This window comes from Micropterus dolomieu, linkage group LG06 (genome assembly GCF_021292245.1).
Source record: "Micropterus dolomieu isolate WLL.071019.BEF.003 ecotype Adirondacks linkage group LG06, ASM2129224v1, whole genome shotgun sequence".
In the NCBI taxonomy this organism is placed as follows: Eukaryota; Metazoa; Chordata; class Actinopteri; order Centrarchiformes; family Centrarchidae; genus Micropterus; species Micropterus dolomieu.
The window spans coordinates 10,231,662-10,238,917 of NC_060155.1; the positions used below are offsets into that span (position 1 = coordinate 10,231,662).

The 7,256-nt window shown below is 39.9% G+C and overlaps 2 protein-coding genes across 2 annotated transcripts in view; one reads left to right on the forward strand and one right to left on the reverse strand.

Moving 5' to 3' along the window:
* si:ch211-106h4.4 (MAM and LDL-receptor class A domain-containing protein 1) overlaps positions 1 to 2,464 on the reverse strand; it is a 67,210-nt gene extending 64,746 nt beyond the window's left edge. Inside the window, exon 1 of the mRNA XM_046051118.1 lies at positions 2,337 to 2,464. The gene's annotated coding sequence lies outside the window, so the exon portion shown is untranslated. The remainder of the gene's footprint in view (positions 1 to 2,336) is intronic.
* LOC123971975 (macrophage mannose receptor 1-like) overlaps positions 1 to 7,256 on the forward strand; it is a gene marked incomplete in the record, with an annotated part of 54,132 nt that overhangs the window by 24,877 nt on the left and 21,999 nt on the right.

Sequence of the window (7,256 nt, forward strand, 5' to 3'; positions counted from 1 at the left end):
TATATATATATATATATATATATATATATATATATATATATATATATATATATATATATATGAGGTTTACTCCTGAAGTGATTTTTGCTGTCCTTTTGGTTTTTGTGTGCTTTGTTGGTGGTTATAGCTGGTTCATTGTGTAATGCTTTTATACAAAATTCTTTGTTAAAGCAGAAAAATCAATAAATATATTGTTAAAAAAAAAGATAAATGTCTTGCTTGATATACTGTTATATTTTAATGTGTCTCTGCAGTCTCTTGTACACTGACCTTTGCTCGGCTTCCGGAGACTTATGGTTGTGCATGACCATATTTCAGATTAGATGTTGATGTCCAGTAAAGAGGAAGTGAAAGTCTGCTCTTGCTGGCCACTTGACTCTTTAGATAAATAAAAAAGGTCTCCCTCACATGAAGGGAGGCGTGAAAATAAGAAGAGGGTCAAGAGTTTTCATCTTTTAAATCTATTTTAGTTTATAATATAGTTTAAAATATTCATTAATACATTTTAAAATTTGTTTTTTGAGATAACACATTTTACATGTATCCCCTGATAATGTCTGAATAATTGTTTTGATCAGCAAAGAAGGCACTATTTGCTAATGTGATATCAACAGTTTTGAAGAGACAAGCATCTTCATTTGTGACAATAGAAGCAAGGGAGGCCTTTCTCTCCTTTTGAAGTCAGAAACAGATGAAGAGAACAGAATGTTTGAGTGTTGACATGAACTGATTAAATGTATTCTGCATTGGAGTGATGCATTTAAAACTAATATTTTTTTTATTTGTGTATGCATTCAAGATTATGTAAGAGAAGGGATGTTCATTTATTTTGTTTGAAAAGTGTGGCCAACTATATTTGGCCTTTATGCATTAAACATTTAAAGGATTATACTAACATGACTTACAGAGACCTGCATGATATGTTTTATTACCTTATTAGGATTTTTTTTTGTGAACTGAGGCAAAGGGGTGTTTCAACTACTGGACAGAAGGACTATTTACCCATTAAAGGAAAAGTAATGTAAAAACCAATCAATGTGGTGATCAAGTCCTGATAGCCAATGATTGTTTGAGTAAAGGATGGGGTACTCCCTGTCTATTTATTTATTTAAGTTGCTGACCCTAGAGCTCTGCGCAAACTTTTTGCAAACTTAAAAATAAATATAAAATAATAAAATGAATAAGTTTCTCTTTGGGTGGACGCCTTAAGAAAACTAGAAAGATTTTTTCATTTAATTGTTGTCTTTGTTTTCTTTCCCCTCTTCTGAACTGGTAAGTTAGTATTTACTTACTTGGCATCCACACTGCCTACATTAACACACCTCATTAGAGATAACCAGCAAACTGGCCCTTTAAGGAGCTCATTCCAGGTTATGTGTTGTGTATGTGCAATGTTTACATCCCATACTGTTTTCATGAACTACGATGTAGCTGGAATCAGTACAGCCAGAAATCCCTATTCTTCTAGTACCAGTGCTGTGAGGAAGAATGCTACTGTAGGACTAGCAGAGACAAGGAGGGGTGTTGTAGAGGTAGGAAGAAAACGAAGCTTACGATATGGTAACCCTTGTTCTATAAGCACAGGTGGAGCCCTCTACTGGACTCTATGGGTACTACCTCCTCCAATCACACGCGTTCACTTGCCCACTGAAATTTTATCGTGCACGTAGCCGACCAATAGGACGTCGCAACCAATTCGTGCCCCTACTGCCTCAGCATCCAACCGCCTCTTCAGCAGACGGCGTCAGAGCGGCAGGGACATCGGTAGAGGGCTCCGCCTGTGCTTATAAAACTAGGCTTACCATATCATAACCTTCATTCTGTATCACAGGCTCCGCCCTCTACTGGACTCTATGGGTACAGTGGGTGGAGCACGATGACTGTCCACGCCAACCCGGTCAGCCACAGGCGGGCCAAAGCCCCGACCACCACATCACCTAGTGACAGAATGGTGGGACACCCCTGAGAAGGTCGCTGGACTGATAGGGGCTTGGCCTGACCATTAACACCTGGACTGTCCTGACTTTTCACTGGACTGCGGACGTGGGCTGCGGAGTCCATAGCTTAGCGTCGGTGAGCACAGTGGCGCGTTCGACACAGCTAGCTCAATGGGATGGGGTTGGTGGTGGGGAATTAGCACTTTTAAGAATTGAATTTGTGAACATTCACAAGCATCACCACAGTGTACATAAGCTGTGGTGATGCTTGTGTGGCCTCGTGAACACAAGGCTGCAGGGCTAACCATTAGCCTCACCCCAGGAGTTAGCTCTTTGATGAGAGAAGTTAACTTAGCTCTTTGAGGAATGTAATTAACATGTTCCACTCAAAAGCCTTACCATAGTGTACACAAGCAGCACATGTAAAAGCGTCAGTAGGCCTCTCTCCCTCCAGAATGGTCACTTGGCCAGTCGCTCCCTTCCCCAGCTGCAGGTTGGCTGGCGTTGGGTTGGGGGGGACTCGTCCGGGCAGGACATGGGTCACCTCGCCCAGGTGCAAAGATAATTTTCTAGAAGTGGCGACTCTATCTGTGGAGGTGATGAATTCAGTGAGCAGTTTGCAGTTGCTGAGGCAGTAGGGATACCGCAATTTATATGTCACACACGTATCGGTAGCGACGTCCTATTGGTCGGCTACGTGCACGATAAAATTTCAGTGGGCAACTGCGTGCGTGTGATTGGAGGAGGTAGTACTCATAGAGTCCAATAGAGGGCGAAGCCTGTGTGAGATAGAACAGTGACACACAAATATTTGGTTTGTAATCAACTCTTAATTAGAGAAAGAGAGTAACAGCAGACAAACAGACAGAGAGCACACAGACTCTACATCATACTCAGATGGACAGCCATTGTTTTAACTGTATGTGTAAATTTGTTATAAACGTGTGCTCTTGAGCATTGTGTGCCAGCCACATACATTAAATGTTACAAATCTGTTAGATACGGTAGGCCTACTGCTCATATTATTTCACTATCTGTACACAAATGTAGCCTAATTAGTGAATGTGAGTTCGTGAGTGGGGATGGGTGATAATGTGGCTACAGTGCCAGGGCTGAATTTTTGTCCCTCTCCGCTCCTTTTTACCAATGAAACCAAAGTGAAGTGACTGTTTCATTTGATAAAAACAGCTGAATTTTAATGTTGGAAGTGAACTGCATGCAGCTTTCTCGTCCGGTTGTGTCTACAAACAACTGACATAAACTTTGTGGCCCCTGTAGGGGGCCCCCTACCCAGCCGAGGCCCTGGGTTGGCTGCCCCCATACACCCACGCTACCTCCCCTTACGGGTGTTGAAATGGCTTAGCCAAATTGTGCTGAAACAGAAGCAACTTGTTCAACTGTCTTTAGCTGGCTTCTTTCCTTACTGGACTCTAATCTCGATGTTGCCCAACTGCTTTGATTCACAGAAGCCACTTCCTCTTTTTCTATCATGACATCCATCAAGCCAAACCATTTGGCAGATGGTAAAACACAAACTATACAGTATAGCATTTGCACTGTATAAGTCATTATCATAGAGTGAGTATTACTCATCACATATGTGTTGGGAAAGTATAGTCAAGAAGTCCATGAAGTACAGTAGCCTAAACGGAAAAAATGATCATTTTAGAGAACAGTGGGGTAGCGAGGAGTCCCTGCTCCCGAACAGCCGTCGGACAGTCAGAGTGCTGTAGTCAGGCTCTTGCATAGTTGAAACAGAACCACGAGTGGATTCCCAACAATCAGTGCCTTTTTTTTCTCACACTGCCTGTGATCGGCGTCTGAAAGTGCCATGCCAACACAACGCTCGCAATGAAGTTAACAGTCTGTACAGTAAAACATAGCTAGTTTACCTCCAATTTTCTCTGCAATGTTAACATGCCATGCTGTCCACATCTTCCGAGCCTCCTGATCAATATACACTAGTGCCTCTTTTTTAGACGTTTCAGCGCACAACTGATCAAGGCAGCACGTTTCTGCCCTGTTAGCATCATTACTAACAAACAAACTTCTACCTCCCTCGGAGCATTCAAATATATTTTTTGGACTGGGCCGACAGGCTGTTTTATACACGTACAGTGTGAGCACCTACATGAGTTGGAATAAAACAATATTTCTAAAGTCTTGCAGTGTTTGCACAGCTTAAGTGATTCTGCAGGATGATTGTTAATATTTGAAATCAACTGCCAATGCAAATACACCCCTCCCTTCAGTGCTCCCTCAGAAGCTCCGCCCATCAAATTTCAAATCTCTGAGGTTTCTCCGGCGTTGAACACCTTTGCCTGGTCATTTAACTTTCTTCTCATTCGGTTAAGGTCATTTCCATCTATCCTTCTTCACTGAGCCTAGAGTCCAGCACTTAGTGTTGATTAAAATAGAAGTGTAAATGTTGAGACGAGTGTGAGACAGATTACTGAAAAACTGAAACACCCTATGCTTAGACACACATTTAGAGCTAGCAGACAATAAAACCCTGGCTATTGAACCCATAACCTTCTTGCTGTGAGGCAACAGTGCTAACCACTACACCACCGCGCCACCCATTTCATCCTAGTAAATATTATTTTTACCAAACCTGTAGGTCCTGGGTTCTGTCTGCTGAGTATGATTTCTAGACTGTAACAACTAAATTATCAAACAAGACATTCCATAAAATACTACACGGTAATTCATGTCCAAGAATTGTACTACTACTGCTATTAAAGTTGTGAATAAAGTTGTTCATGTAAATCAATTCCTGAGAAGTTTGCATTCACTTACAGAGACAAAATAAAAGAATAGTCAGCATTATGATGGCTTCCTTCTGTGAACTATTGCACAATAATGTTGACTTCATGAAGAACAAGTTCAACTGGCCAAAACCCCCTGTTTACTAGAATCTGTGTGAATCATGTGTGGCTATGCCACTGACTATTTGAGTAACTCGTCGTTCTATATGGTGGGGAAATCAAGACGTTAACTGTAGATTCATAAATACATTTTTTGGGGAGATTATTATTATTATCTCCTCTTTTTCATAGGTTTTCTGGTTTCTTCCTGACATGAAGCAGTGTCATTAATCAATGTTAATAATTTGACAGGGAATTGGATTCAGAGAAGTATAGATTAATTGTCACTGTACTACACCTTTGTTTTAACTTTTATTTATGGAATGTTAGCATTTTCTGATTTGTAATCACTGTTGAAGTTGTTCTACTGCTGTTTTTACTGTAGCTTACATTTAAAAGCTACTAAAGAAACCAAACACGTGCACCAATTTCAGCATGGGTTACAGGAAAAGCTTCCCCCCTGTTCGTCTGAATAGTTGACAAATATGTCTGAAACATGATTATGATTCATAAAAAAGAACAAAATAAGTCATGACGTGGCAGGATTGGTCAAGTGGTATTAAAAGTGCAATCTTCCCAAAATCATTCACACAACTCACAAATCCTCTGCACACAATGCAAGGATTAGGTCTTCTGCTGTAAGACATAGAAGAATTCTAACAATGAAGATAACTCGTACAGTCTTTGTGCTCCTCATCCAAACATTACACTGTTTGGCTTCTGATGGTACAGTATTCAAACTTTTAATTTTAAGCAGTTTGTGGGTTCAGAGTAGTTATGGCATGCACTTGATTAATATACCAAACTACGTGAGGCTGTTGTGTCCTTTACCATGTGCCAGTGTGTCGGCTTTGTTACCCTGTTTTTAACCTATTACATTTTGGAGCAGATCCAAATCAAGGGGCGGATACACAAATTATTTTTCACTTTTGTAAACATTGCAAGAGGTCACTTGAGCTGAGATGTTGCTTTAGCTAGGCACAACCATATTTTGATATACTGTAATTCTAATAATTTTGGAAATATATCCAGCCATATATTATGGTTGGCTTGCAAATCTGAATATCATAGAAACTCGACTATTGGCCTTGGCGGAGGTCTGCGCTTTCAAAGTGCCCTTCTTGATATAAATTTGTTACAGTTCAATATTGAGGTGATGGGGATTCTAATTATAAGAACTTTATTTGCCTATTACATTTCTGTTTACTCTGTGAATAATAGTCAGTCATATTGTCCATGTAATATAGAATCAAATTAGACAACTGAATCGACTCCAATGAAAGATTGTTGTTCAGATGATTTTCTGATTTCTTCTGCGTTCTAACAAACAGAACTGTGTATTCATTCTTTGAACAATCTTTCCCTACAGATTCATTGTTCCACCTAACTAACAAGGCCACTGGTTTTTGTTTGGTTAAATATTACAACCACTGCTTTGACATATTACGCTGGACAACTGGTGACCGAATTATAGTTCAATATGAAAATAAGTGCCTGGGAGTCCAGGGGAAAAGTGTGGGAAGTGAAGTAAGCCTCTACAATTGTGATGAAAACAGCGAACTCCAAAAGTGGGAATGCAAGAATAACACAGTGCTTGCCCTCAAAGGCCGAGAGCTTTACATTGAGCTTACTGCAGATGGAACAGCAGTTCTCTCCAAAACAATTGGACCCAATAACCACCTCACAATCTCAGGGACGTCCAGTGGTGCTTGCACAAGAACATACAGAGGTACTGAGTTGTTTGTCTACACTGACTCATAACCACAAATTAGTGTGCCAATATTTTGTAAATCTTTCAATGAATAATATTTTCTCTCAGCAGAGTTTCTTGTGTATCTCTGGAAATAAAAGGTGTGAAAAAGATACATTGAAAGACTCAGAATTTTATTATTTTGCAGCATAATTGGGGAAGTAATGTAATGTGGTAAAATATTCTAATAAACTGTAAATTACTACAAGTGTTGATAAAAGAAATCAAGTTTTTATTTAGTTATGTCTTTTCAGAACTTTACACCATTGGAGGAAATGCAAATGGTAGGACCTGCATGTTTCCCTTCCAGTACAAAGACCGGTGGTACACAGACTGCACAACGCAAGACTCCTCAAATAAACGTCTTTGGTGTGCGGTTGAAACTAAATATGAACACGAACTCTGGGGATACTGCCCGACTAATTGTGAGTACTGTTTATGAGAGCTATGTTTTATTATACTGCATTAAGAAAAGGGGCAACAATTGTACACTGAACATGGAAGTCAATACTGAGCTTTCAGGATTCAATTTCAATTCAATTCAATTTTATTTATATAGTGCCAAATCACAACAACAGTTATCTCACAGCGCTTTTCATAAAAGAGCAGGTCTAGACCATACTCTATGATGTTATTTACAGAAGCCCAACAATTCCCACCAAGAGCAAGCACTAGGCGACAGAGGCAAGGAAAAACTTCCTT